The sequence below is a fragment of the Palaemon carinicauda genome, chromosome 7, assembly GCF_036898095.1.
Source record: "Palaemon carinicauda isolate YSFRI2023 chromosome 7, ASM3689809v2, whole genome shotgun sequence".
Classification (NCBI taxonomy): Eukaryota; Metazoa; Arthropoda; class Malacostraca; order Decapoda; family Palaemonidae; genus Palaemon; species Palaemon carinicauda.
Genome location: NC_090731.1, coordinates 140,787,427 through 140,809,624, shown reverse-complemented (window position 1 = coordinate 140,809,624; position 22,198 = coordinate 140,787,427). Strand labels below are relative to the sequence as shown.

Here is a 22,198-nt window from a genome sequence, read left to right as displayed (position 1 = left end):
AATCTGTTGACAAAGGGCTTTTTGTTGTCACCTCATTGTTCTTACAGATTGTGTGGGAAAGCTACAGCAAGGAGACGAAGGGCATCCGGATGAACATCCGGGTGGTAACAGAACGGGCTACTACCTCGACACCCCTAGGACAGGTGGCACCTTCCCACGGACGCCATAACCACGTCTTACAGTGTGCCACGTCTAATCGCCAGTCGGGATAGAGCCATGGTCAGAGTAAAGGGCTCGTGTCGCTCCGTTGTTCAAGAACTCAAAGATAAGAGCTTTGTGTAAAATTATACTTTGTCTTTAAGTAGAAAGTTAGTGTGAAAACCATTCAGATAGACTTCGTCTCCTCGCCCAAGAAAAGTATGATGAAATGTTGTTAATGTAAGAGCACTTATTACTTTGATATTAAAGATGCTTTCCAGAATTTTATTAACTTAGATATATGAAGTGCTCATGAAAAACTTGTAAATTTTTCATTTAAATACAAGAAGTTTGAAGTGCAGATTAGTCTCTGTCTTATCCCATTTCTTGAACTTTGTTTTTAATTTAAATTGTCTAACTTGACAGGGTATCACGAATAAAAATGCAAAACCGATTGAATGGAACATATGTATTTGGGTTGTTGCATGCTCAAGTATGTTCCTTGAATGAAAAGCAACATAAAACACCAAATTCTACGATGTACTATCCACACATATGTGGATAATTGTATTTCCAAAAGGCCGGATTTGATTTATCATACTGAAGTTGGAAACCATGAAACATAATTAGTATCCTTAGCACGTTAATAAGTATAAAGTCATGTGCATTATTATTAATATAATATTATTATTATTATAACGAGCTAAGCTACAACCACAGTTGGAAAAGCAAGATGCTGTAAGCCCAAGGGCTCCAACAAGGAAAAATTGCCCAGTGGGGAAAGGAAATAAAGAAATAAAAGAACTACAAGATAAGTAATGAACACTATAAAATATTTTAAGAGCAGTATCAAAATTGAAATAGATCTTTCATGTGCAGTATAAACTATAGAGAGATTTATGTCAGTCTGTTCAATGTGAAAACATTCACTACAAGTTAGATCTTTTAAAGTTTCATCAATTCAACTGACTAATTAGGAAGATCATTCCATAACTTGGTCATAGATGGAATAAAACTTCTAGAATACCATGTAGTATTGAGCCTTATGATGGAGGTCTGAATATTAGAATTAACAGCATACCTAGTATTACCAGAAGGATGGCACTGTCTAGGAAGATCTGAATGCAAATGATGGTCAGAATTATAAAAATATCTAATGCAACATGCATAAGGAACTAATTGAACAACGGTGTCAAGGATTAATATCTAGATCGTAAATAAGAAATTCAATAGACCCGATGCCCTTGTCCAACAAATTAAGATGAGATTCAGCAACTGAAGACCAGACAGGAGAACAATAGTCGAAAAAAAGCAAAAGGAAAGAATTAAAACTTTCAGAATAGATTGATCACACAAAATCTTAAAAGACTTTCTCAATAAGCCAATTTTTTGCGCAATTGAAGAAGAAATAGATTGAATGTTTCACAAAAGTAAATTTATCAAGACTCTCGCAAAATTTTAGGAGTCTTATAGAGTTAAAGAAACATATCAATGCTGAGAGCTGGATGTTGAGGAGCCACTGTCCTCGACCTACACACAATCAAACTTTGAGTTTTGTTAGGCTTCAACTTCATGTCCTATAATTTAAACCAGAAAATAAGTTTACCTAGATCTCTACCAAGGGATTCAGATCTACATTCATGAGATGGAATTGAAGCAAAGAGGGTAGCATCATCTGCATGTGCAACAAGTTTGTCGTCTAGGCTAAACCACATTGTGTATATAGTATGAAAGGCAATGGGCCAAGAGCACTACCCTGAGGAACACCAAATATCACTATCACATTCCAATACTTGCTATGCTGCCCATCAACAACAACTCTTTGCAATTAATAACTAAAAAATTTAATGATGATGCTAAGTAAAGACCCAACTATTCCCAACTGTCTGAGTTTGAAAACAAGGGCCTCATAATTAACATGGTCACAAAGAGCATTAAAATCAAGGACAATCATACAAACTTCCTGACTGCAATCAAGGGATTTCTGTACTGCATTGGAAATTGTAAAAAGGGCATCATATGTTCCAAGGCCTCTTCAAAAGTCAAATTGCAAACTAAGGAACACATGATTACCTTCAGCATACTTAATTGGACGTTTTTCCAAAGACGTACAAAATCTTTAGATAATATGGGAGTTATGGAAATTGGGCGGTAATCAGCTGGACTAAAGCTACCACACACACTTTTACATAATGGAGAAACTTTACCAATTATCCAAAAAGCGCTAAAGGTCACAATATGGTTGACTGACTTACAAGCTTCAATGAAGAACATTCATAGAAATTCCTGACAACTGCTCCCCAATAAAGAGACCACTAGGAACTAAGGTGAATTAATGGAATTTACAATTTTTACCTCTTCTTGCTAACTTGTGGAAAAAAACAGATAACGTAGGAGCAAAGAAATCAACATAACTTATAGTTCATATTGTATTAAAGCCAACAGTTCTTGTTGGTACAGGCATTTCCCTTGGTCGGCCCGTAGAAGTAAAGATGACCATTTCCAGTACATTAGATCCATGACTGCACAGATCAATGGAACTGATAAATATATTTAAAATGTTAATATGATAGTAGGAAATTTACAAGGTCCATCAAGTACTAAATATGCAATTTTGTTCTATCAGATGATTTATATGAATGTAACAATTTTGTTGCTGATAAAAGATGAAAGCTTGCATTCAATTTACTACAATCTGATATTGCATAAAAAACTAAATCTAGGGCATGAAGTTAAAAGTATAACTAGTTCATTAGAAGTATACAGTTATCTATTAGCCATGTACATACCCCATAAGAATGAAAAGAAAATATTTACTATGATACTGTTGCTAACGATAGAAACATTGTGATCCTAGACAAACTCGCCAAAGAATAATAAAAGGTCCATTTAGGATGAGAGCTGGATGCACTATTGAGACTAAATACTGTACAGTATATCTGGACTTCCAATCTTGTCCTGATTTCCCACAATTTCAACGAGCTTTCTAAATTAGTTGTATATACCTTAGATAATAACTTTGGGCCATTTTTAATCTGGGAGGGCAAGGTTGGTGCTATACAATAACAAATTCAGAGATGCTGAATATACACAAGAAAGGAAACTTCATCATTGAGAAAGAATGTTACAAAATATCATTATGAAATTCAATAGAGGCAGATAAAATTCATTCTTTTTTTTTTTTACTTAAACCTAAAGCTGAGGGATGGACTAAATGAATACAACTATTTGCATTTAGTGCCCACTGAATAATTCAAGATTTCTACATAAACAGCCAATTACAGAAATACTGAATCACATAGACAATTTAAGAGAATTTTTTTTTTCAAATTCGACATTGTTTATTTGCCACATTTTGTGACCTACTCCATCAGATTCACAGCACATCCAGAGACATAATTTTGAATTGTAACAACTTAACCAGAACTAAATTGGGGAAAAACAGTTTAAAATAAGAAATATTCATTAGATTTACAGGTGCATACTATTTCAGCATATGTAGGATCCTAATGTGCATGTTGCTGATGGGCTTCTTCTGTAGGTATATGAAGTGGTAAATGCCACGAACGTTTCATGAAATTGAATTTACTGAATAATCTTTTAGGTAGTATGAACTTCCAATAATGAGAAACAGAATACAGTAATAGAAATGTACATAAACTAGTTAACTAGTTAGTAGGTAGTAGGTTGGCCAGGGCACCAGCCGCCCGTTGAGATACTACCGCTAGAGAGTTAGGGGGTCCTTTGACTGGCCAGACAGTACCATATTGGATCCTTCTCTCTGGTTACGGTTCTTTCCCTTTGCCTACACAGACACCGAATAGTCTGGCCTATTCTTTACAGATTCTCCTCTGTCCTCATACACCTGACAACACTGAGATTACTAAACAATTCTTCTTCACCCAAGGGGTTAACTACGGCAATGTAATTGTTCAGTGGCTACTTTCCTCTTGGTAAGGGTAGAAGAGACTCTTTAGCTATGGTAAGCAGCTCTTCTAGGAGAAGGACACTCCAAAATCAAACCATTGTTCTCTAGTCTTGGGTAGTGCTATAGCCTCTGTACCATGGCCTTCCACTGTCTTGGGTTAGAGTTCTCTTGCTTGAGGGTACACTCAGGCACACTGTTCTATCTAGTTTCTCTTTCTCTTGTTTTGTTGAAGTTTTTATCGTTTATATAGGAAATATTTATTTTAATGTTGTTACTATTCTTAAAATATTTTATTTTTCCTTGTTTCCTTTCCTCACTGAGCTATTTTCCCTGTTGGGGCCCCTGGGCTTATAGTATCCTGCTTTTCCAACTAGGGTTGTAGCTTAGCATTTAATAATAATAATAATAATAATAATATATCATCTACCTTTTAAATATGCTTGATTATTTAGTTAATATATCACATCTAACTTTCAAATAAGCTTATTTAGTTAATATGACATCCACCCTTCAAATAAGCTTAATTATTTAGTTAATAAGACATCCACCTTTCAAATAAGCTTGATTACAGTGACTATCGCCTTCCAATTAGCCCCAAATTTATTTGTAAGTACTTGTTCAGCAATTTGTTTTTAATAATTCATGATTAGAATTCTTGCTGATCTAACTGCCTTTGCCAATATTCTAGTTGGGACCTATTTCCTTTTACACCCTCACTGACTTCTCTTAGAATGACAATATTACATGCCATATACTGGAAGTAGTTTTGGAAGCAATTATGAAAAGTAAAGAGGAATTGATAATTCAACATTGGTGAAGATTAATGTCTTCACCAGCATACAGCATATCATTCCTTCCATTCTCTCTCTTTGTAAAGCAGTTACCTCTCTAACCAATCTATTCCCAATTCATATGATTAAACTGGTGTTTCACTTAACTGTATCCAATAAAATGTTATTTTTATTAGTAAAATAAATTTTTGAATATACTTACCCGATAATCATGTAGCTGTCAACTCCGTTGCCCGACAGAATTCTACGGGAGGGATACGCCAGCTATCACAATACTAGAAGGGGGTGTACTCACCAGCGCCACCTGTGGCCAGGTACTACAGTACTTCTTGTTGACACCTCCTCAATTTTTCCTCGGTCCACTGGTTCTCTATGGGGAGGAAGGGAGGGTCAATTAAATCATGATTATCGGGTAAGTATATTCAAAAATTTATTTTACTAATAAAAATAACATTTTTCAATATTAAACTTACCCGATAATCATGTAGCTGATTCACACCCAGGGGGGTGGGTGAAAACCAGTGTACAAGATTAAAGGATAGCTAAGTATCCCGTATTTCATATAATCAGTTATCTCAAAATAACAATGAAATAATAAGTACCTGGTAAGGAAGTCGACTTGAACCGTTACTCTGCCTTTTTTTAAGTTCGTCTTCCTTACTGAGCGCAGCGTTCCTCTTAGGAGGCTGAATCAACTCAAAGGTGCTAAAGTATATAGGGCTGCAACCCCTACTAAAGGACCTCTACACAACCTCTAACCCAGGCGCTTCTCAAGAATGAATTGACCACCCGCCAAATCAAAAGGATGCGGAAGGCTTCTTAGCCTACCGTAACAACCATAAAAACAACAATAAAAGCATTCAAGAGAAAAGTTAAAAAAGGTTATGGGATTAAGGGAATGTAGTGGCTGAGCCCTCACCTACTACTGCACTCGCTGCTACGAATGGTCCCAGGGTGTAGCAGTTCTCGTAAAGAGACTGGACATCTTTAAGATAAAATGATGCAAACACTGACTTGCTCCTCCAATAGGTTGCATCCATTATGCTCTGCAGAGAACGGTTTTTATTAAAGGCCATCGAAGTAGCTACGGCTCTCACTTCGTGGGTCCTTACCTTCAGCAAAGCAAGGTCTTCCTCCTTTAAGTGAGAATGGGCTTCTCTAATCAGAAGCCTTATATAATACGAAACCCCATTCTTGGACATGGGCCTCGAAGGGTTCTTGATAGCGCACCATAAGGCTTCTGATTGTCCTCGAATAGGTTTTGACCTATTAAGATAAAATTTCAGAGCTCTGACAGGGCAAAGAACTCTTTCTAGCTCGTTACCTACCATGTTGGAGAGGCTAGGTATCTCAAACGATCTAGGCCAAGGACGTGAAGGAAGTTCATTCTTAGCTAAGAATCCAAGCTGTAAAGAACATGTTGCAGATTCGGATGTGAACCCAATGTTCTTGCTGAAGGCATGAACCTCACTGACTCTCTTAGCTGTTGCAAGGCAGACGAGAAAAAGAGTCTTGAGGGTAAGGTCCTTGAAGGAAGCTGACTGGAGAGGTTCGAACCTAGGTGACATAAGGAACCTTAAGACTACGTCTAGATTCCAGCCTGGAGTGGGAAGACGACGTTCTTTAGTAGTCTCAAAAGACTTAAGGATGTCTTGAAGGTCCTTGTTGGAAGAAAGGTCCAAACCTCTGTGGCGGAGAACTGAAGCCAACATACTCCTGTACCCTTTAATCGTAGGAGCTGAAAGGGATCTCTCATTCCTAAGATGTAATAGGAAGTCAGCTATTTGGGTCACAGAGGTATTGGTGGAGGAAACAGCATTGGCTCTACACCAGCTCCGGAAGACTTCCCACTTGGATTGGTAGACTCTACGAGTGGATACCCTTCTTGCTCTGGCAATCGCACTGGCTGCCTCCTTCGAAAAGCCTCTAGCTCTAGCGAATCTTTCGACAGTCTGAAGGCAGTCAGCCGAAGAGCGTGGAGGTTTGGGTGCAACCTGTCTACGTGAGGTTGACGTAGAAGGTCCACTCTTAGAGGGAGAGTCCTGGGGACGTCGACCAGCCATTGTAGTACCTCTGTGAACCATTCTCTTGCAGGCCAAAGGGGAGCAACCAGCGTCAGCCGTGTCCCTTCGTGCGAGATGAACTTCTGAAGGACTTTGTTTATGATCTTGAACGGTGGGAATGCGTAAAGGTCGAGATGGGACCAGTTCAGCAGAAAAGCATCCACATGAACTGCTGCTGGGTCTGGAACTGGGGAACAGTACAAAGGAAGTCTCTTGGTCATGGAGGTGGCAAACAGATCTATTGTCGGCTGCCCCCACAAGGTCCAAAGTCTGTTGCACACGCTCTTGTGGAGGGTCCATTCCGTGGGGATGACCTGATCCCTTCTGCTTAGGCAATCTGCTGAGACGTTCATGTTGCCCTGAATGAACCTCGTAACTAGGGTGATGTTTAGACCTCTTGCCCAAATGAGGAGGTCCCTTGCTATCTCGTATAGGCTCCTCGAATGGGTCCCTCCTTGCTTGGAGATGTAAGCCAAGGCTGTGGTGTTGTCGAAGTTCACCTCCACCACCTTGCCTAGCAGGAGGGACTTGAAGTTCAATAGGGCTAAATGAACTGCTAGTAGCTCCTTGCAGTTGATGTGGAGCGTTTCCTGTTCCTCGTTCCACGTTCCCGAGCACTCCCGTCCGTTCAAGGTCGCGCCCCAGCCCGAGTCCGATGCATCCGAGAAGAGATGAAGACTGGGGGTCTGAATCGCCAACGATAGGCCCTCCCTGAGAAGGAGATTGGTCTTCCACCACAAGAGAGTGGTCTTCATCTCTTCGGTGACTGGGATAGAGACTGCTTCGAGAGTCAAACCCTTGTCCCAATGAGCTGCAAGATGGAATTGAAGAGGGCGGAGGTGGAGTCTCCCTAGCTCGACGAACAGGGCCAACGATGAAAGGGTCCCTGTGAGACTCATCCACTGTCTCACCGAGCAACTGTTCCTCTTCAGCATGCTCAGGATGCAATCTAGGGCTTGGCTTATCCTTGGGGCCGATGGAAAAGCCCGAAAATCCTGACTCCGAATCTCCATTCCCAGGTACACAATGGATTGGGAGGGAATGAGTTGGGACTTTTCTAGATTGACTAACAGACCCAGTTCTTTGGTCAAGTCTAAAGTCCATTTGAGACTCTCCAGACAGCGACGACTCGTGGAGGCTCTCAACAGCCAGTCGTCTAAGTAAAGGGAGGCTCTGATGTCCGATAAGTGGAGGAATTTTGCTATATTCCTCATCAGATGCGTAAACACCATAGGAGCTGTGCTTAGGCCAAAACACAGGGCTTGGAATTGGTAGACAACCTTTCCAAAAACGAATCTCAGGAAAGGTTGGGAGTCTGGATGAATAGGAACGTGAAAGTAAGCATCTTTCAGGTCCAACGAGACCATCCAGTCCTCCTGCCTGACCGCTGCTAGGACCGACTTCGTCGTCTCCATCGTGAACGTCTGCTTGGTGACATAAGCATTGAGCGCGCTGACGTCCAGCACCGGTCTCCAACCTCCTGTCTTTTTGGCCACCAGAAAGAGACGGTTGTAGAAGCCCGGGGATTGATGGTCCCGGACTATAACCACTGCCTTCTTCTGTAACAGAAGCGACACCTCCTGGTGCAACGCTAGCCTCTTGTCCTTTTCTTTGTAGTTGGGAGAGAGGTTGATGGGAGATGTGGTCAGAGGGGGTTTGCGGCAGAATGGTATCCTGTAACCTTCCCTCAGCCAACTGACAGACTGTGCGTCTGCACCTCTCTTTTCCCAGGCTTGCCAGAAGATCTTGAGTCTGGCGCCTACTGCTGTCTGGAGAGGAGGAGAGTCAGTTTTTGCCTTTAGAAGCCTTGGAACCTTTCCTAGACTTGCTCCTGGAAGAGTCTGGACGGGAGCTTCCACGGCTGGGGGCTCTACCACGAAAGGGCGGAATAAACCTCGTAGCAGGAGTATCAGCCACTGGGGTGCGATAAGTCCTGGGGACTGAGGTAGCAACCTTAGTCTTACGAGCCGATGAAGCCACAAGATCAAGATCAAGATCCTTTTGTATCAGGGCCGCAGACAAGTCCTTAACAAGCTCTTCGGGAAACAGGAACTTAGAGAGCGGAGCGAAAAGGAGTTGGCACCTTTGACAAGGTGTGATGCTGGAGGAAAGGAATGAACAAAGCTGCTCCCTTTTCTTAAGCACTCCTGACACAAACATCGAAGCAAGCTCGCCAGATCCGTCCCTAATAGCCTTATCCATGCAGGACATTAAGAGCATGGCTGAGTCCTTGTCCGCATGGGAGGTCTTCTTGCTAAGGGCCCCCAGGCACCAGTCTAGGAAATTGAACATCTCAAATGCTCTAAAGACACCCTTAAGGAAGTGATCAAGATCGGAGAAAGTCCAGCAAACCTTAGAGCGCCTCATTGCTGTTCTGCGAGGAGAGTCTACCAAGCTTGAGAAGTCGGCCTGGGCAGAGGCAGGTACTCCCAAGCCTGGTTCCTCTCCTGTGGCATACCAAACGCCCGCTTTGGAAGTGAGCTTAGTCGGAGGAAACATAAAGGAAGTCTTTCCTAGTTGTTGCTTAGACTGCAACCACTCCCCTAAAATTCTTAACGCTCTCTTAGAGGACCTCGCAAAGACGAGCTTGGTATAAGATGACTTGGCTGGCTGCATGCCCAGCGAAAACTCAGATGGCGGAGAGCGGGGGGTAGCAGAGACAAAATGGTCTGGGTATACCTCTCTGAAAAGAGCCAAGACCTTGCGAAAGTCAATAGGAGGCGGAGAAGACTTGGATTCATCCACGTCTGATGAGGGGTCCAGGTGTGCAGCCTCATCATCAGAAACCTCATCACCAGAGTGTAGCGAAGTGAGAGGTAAGGTATGCTGAACAGCAGAATCAGCACGGGCTGGAGCAAAAACGCTTGTGGTTTCCTCCTCAAGTCTCTGTTGAGGGAACACCTGAGGCTCAGGTTGCAAAGGCTGGTCAAAAGCAGTAGCAGAAGGTAGGCGCATGGGTGGAGGAGGCTGAGTCCTGGCATGAGTGGCTTGCCTCAATGGTTGCGCTTGCTGTAAGGTGAGCGGATGCGCAGTAGCAAGTTCCTGAGGAACGAGTTGAGGTTCCTGAGGTGTGAGCTGCAAGAGTTGGGGTAGAGGCTGCGCAGAACGCATAACTTGTCTCGCGAGTTGAGGTTCCTGAGGCGCAAGGCTAAGGTGTTGAGGTCGCTGCAGCGAGAGCTGAGGTGTCTGCCTCATGGATGGGAGAGGTTGTTGTACCTCAAGAGAGTGTTGCCTCACTGGTGGAACCGCAGGTGGAAGCGGAGGAAGTAAGGTATAAGCTTCCTGTTCCCATTGCTGAGGTTGCCTTAAGGAAGGCGGAGGTAGCTGCACACCACCGGAAACTGGAAACTCAGAACGTGGTAAAGTATCCTGAGGAGCCTCAACATCGTACGCCTGGCAGGCAGGACTGCGGCTAGGCGGAGCGATCGCAGGAGGAGGTGTAACCTTCTCAGTCTGACACTCACGCATCAAGACCGCAAGTTGTGACTGCATGGACTGCAGTAGAGTCAACTTGGGGTCGGTAGACACTAAGGTCTGCTGAGGCAAAGCCTTAACAGAAGAGATCTGTTGTGGCAGCACCTTACTCCTCTTAGGAGGAGTGCCTTCAACTGATGACTGCGGCGAGTCAGAGCTGATCCAATGACTGCAGCCAGGTTGTAAAGCTCTTGAGGTTTGGACTCTGCGTTTGAGAGGTCTTGAGACCTGAGTCCAACGTTTCCTCCCTGACAATTCTTCAGCAGACGAGCAAAAGACGGGCTCAATCGTCTGCGGGTGGGAGTGACGGTCTCTGGAAGACACGCCCGCAACCACCGAGGATACTTCTGTGCGCCGATCAAGGCCTGCCGAACCCTTTTGCCCTTCGACATTGCTTCTCCCCTGGGCTTGGGAGCTTGCAAGAGGTCCCGGACTGGGAGGACGACTGGCACGCACAGAAGTACCCTCACGCACCACACTGACACTGACACTAGCACTTGGCACTGCACTGACACTAGCACTCGTCACAGCACTGGCACTATCACCACCCACTGCACTCTTGACCTTAAGTTCCTTGACTTCGGCCATAAGAGACTTATGATCACTAACCACCGACTCCACTTTGTCACCTAAAGCCTGAATGGCACGCAAAACAACAGACATATCAGGTTGAGGGCAAATAGTAGGTTCGGGGGTAGCCACTACAGGGGGAGGAAAAGGTAGGGGATCATGAGGTGAGGAAAAAAGTGAAGAGCGAGAAGAACTTCTCCTAACTCTCTCTCTCTCTAACTTGGTTGAATACTTAAGAAATCGGACAAAATCAAGTTCCGAAAGTCCGGCGCATTCCTCACATCGATCTTCCAACTGACAGGGAGTTTCCCTACAGTCAGAACAAGCGGTGTGAGGATCTACCGAGGCCTTCGGAATACGCCTATTACAAGACCTACATCGTCTATGGGGTGGGGCTTGTGAAATGTCAGACATCTTGAATCAAAGAGTTAGCCAAGTGGGGATTCCAAATCAAGCAAAAAGATCGTTAACCATTAATCAGAACTAAATAATAGCTATCTAAGCTAATATAGAAGTTTTCCAGTAAAGCGACAGCCGAAATCTGAGAGAAATACTTCACCAAAAGCCGTGAAAATACTCCAAGATCATAAGCGTATCCCAGAACGTCTCGCCGGAAGCACGACAGAGGAAAAATTGAGGAGGTGTCAACAAGAAGTACTGTAGTACCTGGCCACAGGTGGCGCTGGTGAGTACACCCCCTTCTAGTATTGTGATAGCTGGCGTATCCCTCCCGTAGAATTCTGTCGGGCAACGGAGTTGACAGCTACATGATTATCGGGTAAGTTTAATATTGAAAAAATGCATGTAATATTCCCATTTTAGTATTGCATTTGTAAATAAAAACAGAAAATTATAATTTTTAATATTGAAAAAATGCATGTAATATTCCCATTTTAGTATTGCATTTGTAAATAAAAACAGAAAATTATAATTTTTTCCATTGTTTACATTCATGCTTTCCAAATTAGCTGATTGAGGAATGCTAACAAAGGATATTTCATATTTCCTAAAAGAAACAATTATTACTAGATCTATCATTTTCAAATAAGCATACTAATTTCAATAGCTTTATTTGAAATACTTCTCCCATATTTTATTTACTGTTGAGTTGAATAACATTAGTTAACTGGAGTTTCATTCATCATGCCAATGCACAATAATTGACTGTTTTTAGCTCTTTGGTGCCTCATTATACAGCTTATGAAATTATCTATATTGCGTTATAACAAAAATATATTCTCGGTTTTCAGACACTTTAAAATGTTATCTTCTAAATTCGGCACTTGCATTTAATTACGCAATTTGCACATTTATAGGTTTCCACTAAATGTCGTTTTTGTTTCCTCTAGTTTTGGACACAGCTTTCCCCGATTCCACACAGAATAGCAGCTATGAATATTGTTTGTTTTCTCGTGTTCATTTACACCTTGCTAGTTTATATTTGGCAGTATATTTTCTTGACGATCTTTTCTCCATAGTGAATAAGGGTATAATGTAAAAATATCAATCTTATGCTTCTTTGTTTACTATCGTACAATGATTGAAACCGAAGAAAAACAACCGATATCTGATTCGGTTGTTCATGACAAAAAAGCTGTTTTTTTGTTCGGTTGTTATGGTGGCTGTAGGCGTTTACGTAATGATTATAACGTTACTAACGATACTTTTATCAATATCTTTTAATTTTCTAACCCACTGAACTAGAAGATGGGATGAATATTATTACTGGGTTACTGTAGATATCAGACTGTGCTACGTAAGAGATGACAAATCAGGAATTGTGCCATGCTTCAAGTTGCTGCGTAGAACATCATATAAAAATGGTTATGGTCGTCATGTAAAATATGTACAGTTAGTTAATCTTAAATTGTATATATATTGTCCTGACCAGTATTACACCTCAAAGTGTTTATTCATTACATACAGTACTCTACAATACAGTACAGTATATAAATGTAGGCTACTTGTGAGCCGAGTTATCAAAAGTAGTCGAGTCGTTTGAACGAAAACAGCGAACACTTAAGAGTAAAGTTAAGCTGTACAGCAGTGATATTACTGTAATTATACACTACAGTATCAGCGAGTGTTATGCAGTACAGTGTTACTGGATAGGAACATCAGTGTTTTGTTATAATTGTATGATGACTACCCAGTAAAATTATAATTTTCGGTCGGCGCAATGACTACGTACAGTAGTGTTACATACTGTACTGTTGCTTGACCATGTCCAGTACATAGTGTACATGTGTGCACATGTATTTTACACTTATTGTTTTAATTAAAAACTATTCATAATGTGATAGAAACCGAGTAAAGCAATATTAGGCATTACTTAGTGTGTTAATTATCCCAGCGTAAGCATTGGGCAATTGTTGTTAGGTTTGGTTAAGAGCATCCAGTCCTAGGCCACTAAAGATACGTGAATTCGAGCCTATCTCTATCAGCTAACCTTCACGAAGAGTGAGACCTGACTGTACATACCGTTACAAGAGTTCTTCAAAAATCAGTAAAATAGAATCCTTTCATACTTACAAAACCCCATTTCTAAATATGATTTCTATTATAAATATTATCTATCAGGAATTTTTTTTTTTAAATCAGTTATTGACTACTTTCCACTTATCGTTGAGGGTACACACAGGCACATGATTCTATCTTATTTCTCTTTCTCTTGCTTTTTAATGTTTTAATAGTTTATGTATGAAAGATTTCTTTCAATGTTGTTACTGTTATTAAAATATTTTGTGTTCATTACTTCTCACATAGTTTATTTCCTTACTTCCTTTCCCCACTGGGGTATTTTCCCTAGTGGAGCCCTTAGGCTCAGAACAGCCTGCTTTTCCAAATAGGATTGTAGCTTAGCAAGTAATAATAATAATAATAATAATAATAATAATAATAATAATAATAATAATATTAATGATGATAATATTAATAATAATAATAATAATAATAATGATAATATTAATAATAATAATAATATTAATAATAATTGTAATAAAAATAATGCCTTCATTTTTTAATAGAAGTGCAACGGGGCGAATTAATCATCTAATCACACCTTGGAGCTGTAATGCCACGTTGAACTAAAGTACCTACTTTAGACTATCATGGAGGTAGGTTTTGACTGAAAACCAAAGTGCCAGAATTAAACTCTGTCAAGCCTTGAACATTGACATCAACTATAAAATGATCTACCTCACCCAATTTGACATTTTTATGAGTCTCATCCATTTTAAGATTTATACAACTTAATAGAAGGGCCATGGATGCCTGATGGTTTTTCAAGAAATTGCCTTTTCCCTACTCATTTTTATTTACCTCTTGGTATTCATTTTCAAAGCCATCATTACTGTTCTCCCTTCAGTTGAAGTGGCTATCATGGAAGGTACTTAGCCTTGCATGGTGTGCTGGTTCTGCCATGTTGACCAAATCTGACATTTGTCTTTAGTCTACAGTGTTATCATTATTAAGTTTGTTTTCAAATGCAGTATGATGAGACTTTTTATTGATCTTAATTCATATTCTGTTGAGATATTGAGCAAAATCCAAGACCAGAGTGTCCTAGACTTCCCCAGCGTCAACTTATGTAGTCATTGCTTTTCATACTATTTTGTGTGTGTGTGTGTGTGTGTATATATATATATACACATATATATATATATATATATATATATATATATATATGTATATATATATATATATATATATATATATATATATATATATATATATATATATATATATATATATATATATATATATATATATATATGTGTGTGTGTGTGTGTGTGTGTGTTTTGGTTTAGAAAATAAACCTGTTGCATATGCAAATGATTCTACTCTTCTTTGTCTCTATTCCATCTCATGAATGTAGATCTGGGATTGCTGAATCCCTTAATAGAGATCTAGTGAAAATCAGGGCATGATCCAAATAAAATATGAGGCATGAAGTTGACGCCTAACAAAACTCAAGTATGACTGTAAATAGGAGGAGGACAATGGCTCTCCCCCACCCAGATGTCTGCATTGATATTGTTAATACAACAATGTACCTCTCTAAAATTTTAGGTATGATTCTTGATTGGAAATTTACTTCTAAACAAATTGTCATTTCTTCTTCAATTGCACAAACAATTGGCTTATTTTGAGAAAGTCTTTCAAGATTTTGGGTGAGTAATCTACCCTTAAGAAATGTTTTAATTCTTTCATTCTAAGTGTTTTATTCTCATGTCTGGTCTTCAGCTGATGATTCTAATTTTAATTTGCTGGACTAAAAATTAGACTACTAAATTTCTTATTTGTGACCTGGATACTAATCTCTGGTACCATCATTCAGTTAGTTTGTTAAGCATGTTGCATAAGAGTATTCATAACTGTACCATCCTGTACGCAGTCATCTGCTAGGTATAGGCTACAGACTTGCCCCCTCATTCATAAGGCTCAGCACTACATAGTATTGTAGAAGTTTTATTCCCACTGTGACCAGTTTGTGGAAATATCTTACTAATTTTGCAGTAGAATCAGTGGAACTTCAGAAGTTCCACCTGAAGCTAATGTTTTTTTTATATAGAACAGGCTGACATGAGTCTATCTTCATAGTTTATATAATACATATCTCTTTTGATTTTGTCACTGATGTGAAAATTTTATATTTTTCATTAAATGCCTCTCAAATATAGTTTATTTATTTCCTTATTTCCTTTCCTCACTGGGCTATTTTCTTTACTGGAGCCTTTTGGATTTTAACAATGTTTTTTCAACCAGAGTTGTACCTTAGCTATTAATAATAAAATTAAATCACTGAAGAACAGCCATCCCAGTTCCTAGGACATAAAATCACCACTACAGGACCTATATGAACAAATCTTGTACAGTATTCCGAAGGAATTCAAGATCTGTATGATAAAAACTCCTCAGTTTAGCATATCAGACAATAAGAAGAAGTAACAAACTACTTCTAGGCCAATTAGGTTTCGTTAGGTTAGGGTAGACAATCCCATGCTGGGCTGAGCAGGGCAGGGCACGTTAGAGTTAGGTTGGGCTAGGTTCACTCCACTATTTTGGTAAAATTTAAAATTCATCAAGCTTCAGTTGTGGGTCCTTCATGATCCACAATCAAAATATGACAAGGCAACATCAGTTAGGTTATTTATAGTGTTTTGAATATATTCATTTTTTGGTGGAAATTTTTTTTGCCAGTTAAGGACATTGCCTATACTGTACAGGTAATTACAAAAAACTCCAAATTCTACAAATAAATCAACATCACTTGCATTCAATGGGTATGGAAATACATTGAAAATGTAGATATCAGATATATGAATGGGTTTGAAAGCAATTAAAGAATATTTACACAAGTTTTAATACTCACCTTAACTACATACGAAGGCGGCGTTAGAGAACTTGCCAATGCTAGCACTTCTCTGAATATATGGCATCTGGAAATAGAAATATATTTGCAACATATGAGAATAATTCAAATTTTTAAAACCAACAATCATTACCATTATACTATCATCACCATCATAATAATGAAAATAATAATAAATAGCAGCCTACAGCACATTTTAATCCCCATACTGATATTCCTATATCAATGGATGTAAAAATCAAATAAAAATCTTAATGACCTTAACATTCAGGTAACATAAAATGCATACTGTAATTTTGGTTACATCTTATACAAAATATCACAAACAATTGAGCTACTCCCCCCTCACTTAACAAATAAAAAAATGATGAACAATGATTGTAAATAAGCTGAAAGATTTCAAACAGAAAAAAACATTGATAAATCTTCTTTCCATTTTTAATAAATACAACGTACATGAATTAACATAATGGCTTACCTCCATTTATTAACAATACTGTTAGAAGGTCCTGTAATGCTAGGTTAAAACTACTTTTATGTTATAATGACGATCGATAAAACTGCTGTCTAGCTTTTTTTCGTTGAAGAAATGGAAGCTTCAAACATAATTTCAGTCAGACAGGATTGCAATCTAAAAATATGTAAGAAAAATATATTAGTATATGTATATACATCTAATTATATATATATATATATATATATATATATATATATATATATATATATATATATATATTATACTGTATATAATGATGAAAAGTTATAAATAGTTCTACCTTGTACAAAATAATATAAGTCAAGTGAATGAAGGATATAATGATATTGCATACTTTACATGCTTATTGAGTTATTTACTTAATTCAATAATGTATAAAAGCATAATTACTTCGTTACTGTAATAAATAGTTATATTCTAAGAAAAATCAAAATGAAGATGAAAAAAAATATTGCCAATAGTGTTTGATCATACTTACACAAAATTCATTGATGAATTGACGACTCCAAGACATCTTATTCAGCTAACAACCGAAAAATTACCGAAACTAACGGCTAATGATAATGATCGCACTGTATCAAACGTCAACGAATTCAAGTTAAGTAGGAGTTTAGGTATAGGTCAAATTCTAAAATTGCCAGACATGTCATCCCCTCATCAGTGTGGTGATTATCAACCTTGTTGAGAGGATGAGATGTACTGTATCCAAATCGTTTTTAAAATTAATTTGTCTTTGAATTTGGGATTTAACTAAATCGCGACGACTCTAAGTTTACGTTTTTTCTTAAATTTGGAAGACCTGAAATAAAAAGTGAAATTAGAGAGTGAAAAGTAATTTGCATACCTTGTGCGAGTCCTTAACGTTGATTCCGAAGATTTTAGGCTATCCAGAATGATATGAGATGGTGCAAGATCTTTAATATGAAATCTTTTAAAGAAAATAGCAGTGATAAAAACCTAATATCATTAAAATGAAATATGAGCAACAAGATATTACTGTATCTACAAATTCCATAGTTAAAAATTGAGGAACTTTGCATTATTCTTTAGATTAAACATAACGGAACAAATTTAATTTTTTCTCGCTTTTGAACAGAATACTCAAATCCATACAAAAACTGAAATAATCAAGCATAAAACCTTCAACATTTTAATCATTCTAAAAACAAATTATGAATGGTTGATTCTTCTTCATTGAAATTTAACATGAAAAATATTTAATGCAATATCCAAAGTCATTACTGTACTTAGAATGTAATTGAAATCTGGTTATAAAAAAAACACAGTATACTAATTCAAATACCTATCTCACTTTACATTCTGGATAGCTAATTATACCATGTACTATTGGAGCAAACGTAATTGAATAAATACACATAATAAAGATCTAGACACTATCAAATAAGCCCAATATAGTTTCTTATAATATTGTTGAAATTAGCACATAACATTACGTACAGCGATAATATGTATTACCAAAACATACAAATATGGTTAAATAAACAATTGAAAAATAATAAATATTTAAAAAAACAAGACACCGATAAATCACAAGGTACATTAATGTATTTCCAAAATGAAATTTCAAAAAAATCGATATCCGCGAAATCAATACCGACAATCAATGTAAATACAATATTACCATGTAGAAAAATTCACAAATGGAAATTTTTACTTTTTTAGGAACATCATTAACCTGGCGTCAAAACTGCAAGGGTTACTCACGCTCTTTTTGATATTCACACAATATCACCCTTTATGGGAACAGAATAACGTCTACCGTTATAGACAAAATCATGGAATGATATCTATCTAGTGTCACAACTGTCATGGTGAATGACGCTGCTTACGGCAACAATACAGCGACCTTTTACACACTATAAAATTTTCCTTGATTGATTGATTGACTATTAATACATGCTATCACAACAACTTGGGTCACTAACAGCATTAAGCAAAACAAAATTACACCGATCTTTATGAGAACCCTTCCGCTGAATAACACTTGGCAGGTGTCATAACAGCTGGGGTCACTGATGCAAAACAGTATACTTGTCACGTGTCATAACACCTAGGGTCACTGACGCAGTGTATGTTAACGTTACACGTCATAACAGCTAGGGTCACTGATGCAATGCATGGTAACGTTATACGTCATAACAGCTAGGGTCACTGACGCAGTAAACTTGTCAGGCGTCATAACAGCTAGGGTTACTGACGCAGTATACTTGTCTGGCGTCATAACAGCTAGGGTCACTGACACACTATACTTGTCAGGCGTCATAACAGCTAGGGTCACTGACGCAGTATACTTGTTAGGCGTCATAACAGCTAGGGTCACTGACGCAGTATACTTCTCAAGCGTCATAACAGCTAGGGTCACTGACGCAGTGTATGGTAACAAAATAACACTTCTTAAAACAAAATCAGTTCACAGTTACATGTGTGGTTCAAATAGTAAAAAATCTAGTTACAAGCAAAATACATATACGTATGGATATCAGCAATGAAATACCAACAAATATGAATTAAACAATAACAGAGAAGAAAGAAACACTGATGAATTAAAGTTAAAACACAAGTGTAAATACTCCAATAGCACTATGGTATAATATGACCTACCTTCCGAAGTACAGTATTATCTGAAATGGAAAAGAAAAATTATAGAATCTCTAGATCCATACATAAAAATGAAACTCTTTACAAAACAAATATACAGTATATACTATGTATAAATATATAATTTACAATATATATACACACACACACACACACACACACATATATATATATATATATATATATATATATATATATATATATATATATATATATATATATATATATATATATATATATATATATACCTTTCTGAGTGGGGACACCTTAATGAAGAAAAAGGGTTTGGGTAATGCTATGAGCAACAAAGCTGTAATAGCCAGGGCCACCAATACCATGTTGCTTTGCTATGGCCATTTACAGAAAAATTTCCCACCATCACCAATCCACACTGGCCAGTATGGTGATGAAAACTGGTCAAATCCCAGAAATTAATTAATATGTCTGAGGCCTTTGTCCTGTAGTGGACAAGAAACTGTTTATTGTTATCGTTTTCGTCTCCATAAGAAAACAGGAGTCGCACTGGATGAAACACATCTGAAAAAAAGCAACTGTTGTCCTGAAATAGGGCATAGATTAGGCCATACAGCCATAATGCGTCTGTTTGCAGGACCATAGGCAAAGTTGAGTTGAAGAGTGTTAGGACAGGTGGTGAAGCGAGTGCTGTCATTATGACAATTTTTTCTAGCAGAGAGGGTCTCAAGAGAAGAATGTAAGTTACAAAAACATTTAGCCCACAATGCTGAATCGTGGATGAACTTCCTGTACAGTAAAACTTTACTACATTAGAGCCTTTATAAATCAACACACAAACTAGCCAAACCCCAGAAATGAATTAACATGTCTGAAGCCTTTGTCTTGTAGTTGACAAAAACACCTGCATTTGTTGTTGTGTTTTCATCTCCATAAGAAAACAGGAGTCGCACTGGATGAGATGCATCTGAAAAAAGCAACAGTTGTCTTGAAATAGGTCACAGACTAGGCCATACAGGCATAATGTGTCTGTTTGCAGGACAACGGGCAAGGTTGGGTTGAAGAGTGCTAGGACAGGAGGTGAAGCGAGTGCTGTCATTATGAAATTTTTTTCTGGCAAAGAGGGTTTCAAGAGAAGAATGTTAAGTCACAAGAACATTTAGCCGACAATGATGAATAGTGGATGAACTTCCTGTATAGTAAAACTTTACTGCATTAGTTCTTTTATACATCTACACACAAGGCTATCCACAAAACACTGACACCTTTAAAAGATGCTCCTTAATCATGCATACACTCTTGCATTTCCCAAATATCAATGCTTTTTTTTCCTTCCCAATACATATTTCATCCCATATATACAACATTTTATAGCACTTTCTCACTAGCATCTAGCACTTCTGAATTGTATACTATTTTCACAAAATTATTTTTTATAAATTCTTTCAAATGACCAAAGCACTTTCAAATTCTCAGATTGGATATTATCTTGAATTACAACTTCAATGGTTATTGATGAAATTCTCTGGTCAATCACTTATCCAATACATACTAATTCTTTCTACCATTACTTCTGTGTACCACATTTTTCACTCATCAGTCTCCTTACACAATACATAGACAAAAATTAATCCAAATAGATTCAATCTTTTCTCTCTAAATTCATGTATCACTTCCATTGGGGTTTGTTAAACAATCTCTTCATACATTCCTACCTTGGCTTCCAGACTAAGTTATAATTTGTGATCAATCTTTTATACACATCCAGCTACCCTTACTGTCTCTTCATGTATAGTGACTCCTTTTCTCTCATCTTGTCATAAGCCTACATATTCACTGTGAAATTTAATCATAAGAATAAACAACTTTCATTTAACCACCATTCATGAAAACATTTATCATTCCATTTCTCATGTTTGATTAACTTTCATTACCTTACTTTTGCTGACATTTACTCTCAACTTCAGTATCTAGCAGACATTTCAAACAGTCCTACAGGCTTCCCCAGTTCATCTACACTTTCCCCAGTCAGCGCAGTAACATCTGCAACCTTCAACCAATCTACATGTCATACCTTAGTACTTATATCATATGTCCTTTATCTAACCTCTTACACCTTTCCATTCATAACGATGTTGCTGATGCAAAGCCCTAACACAACCTTGACTTTGTCCTCTTACAAAACCAGTCACTTTCCTGCCTACATACTCAAATCACACTTCATTTCCTTCATAAAAACTTTAAATTGCTCTCCACTACATTTCATCTATACCATATATTCTCAATACCTCTCATATTGCATATCTACTTATTCTTTCATAACTATTCTATCCATTTCTGAGACATATTACAATTTCTCTTCCTTTTTAAGCGTCTACCGTAAGTTACATAATCACTTCATCCTTACATCTACTTTATCTACACTCAAAATGCTCTTCCCCTACCAGTTCTTCTGTTATCTGTCTTAATTTCTCGATCAAAATAATAAAAAAAAATATCTCTTCCCTGAAAAACAAATTAATGTTAAACACTTATAGTTCTTAAGTCTTCATTATCCCTTTTAACTTTTTACAATGGAACTATTATTCTTCTCACTCTGGACCATTCATTCAGCCAAACTTATCATATAAATACTGGTCGGATACTCAACCCCACTATCACCACCATACTGCAGCAGCTCACTTATAAACCCATCAACCCACAGTGCATTCTATATCATTAACCTCAAAACCTTCTTGCATCTTCAAAATTCCCTTACACATGGACTCGCAA

General features: G+C 38.0%; 2 long non-coding RNA genes across 2 annotated transcripts in view; both read right to left on the bottom strand.

The window, feature by feature from the left end:
- LOC137643670 (uncharacterized) overlaps positions 1 to 16,963 on the bottom strand; it is a 188,303-nt gene extending 171,340 nt beyond the window's left edge. Inside the window, exons 1-2 of the long non-coding RNA XR_011045035.1 lie at positions 16,817 to 16,963; positions 16,339 to 16,405 (exon numbers count right to left, since the gene is read on the bottom strand). This is a non-coding gene — a long non-coding RNA (uncharacterized lncRNA). The remainder of the gene's footprint in view (positions 1 to 16,338; positions 16,406 to 16,816) is intronic.
- Positions 16,964 to 18,063: 1,100 nt separating this feature from the next.
- The window catches only part of LOC137643669 (uncharacterized), a 114,557-nt gene continuing 110,422 nt past the window's right edge, over positions 18,064 to 22,198 (bottom strand). The window contains exon 3 of the long non-coding RNA XR_011045034.1: positions 18,064 to 19,476. This is a non-coding gene — a long non-coding RNA (uncharacterized lncRNA). The remainder of the gene's footprint in view (positions 19,477 to 22,198) is intronic.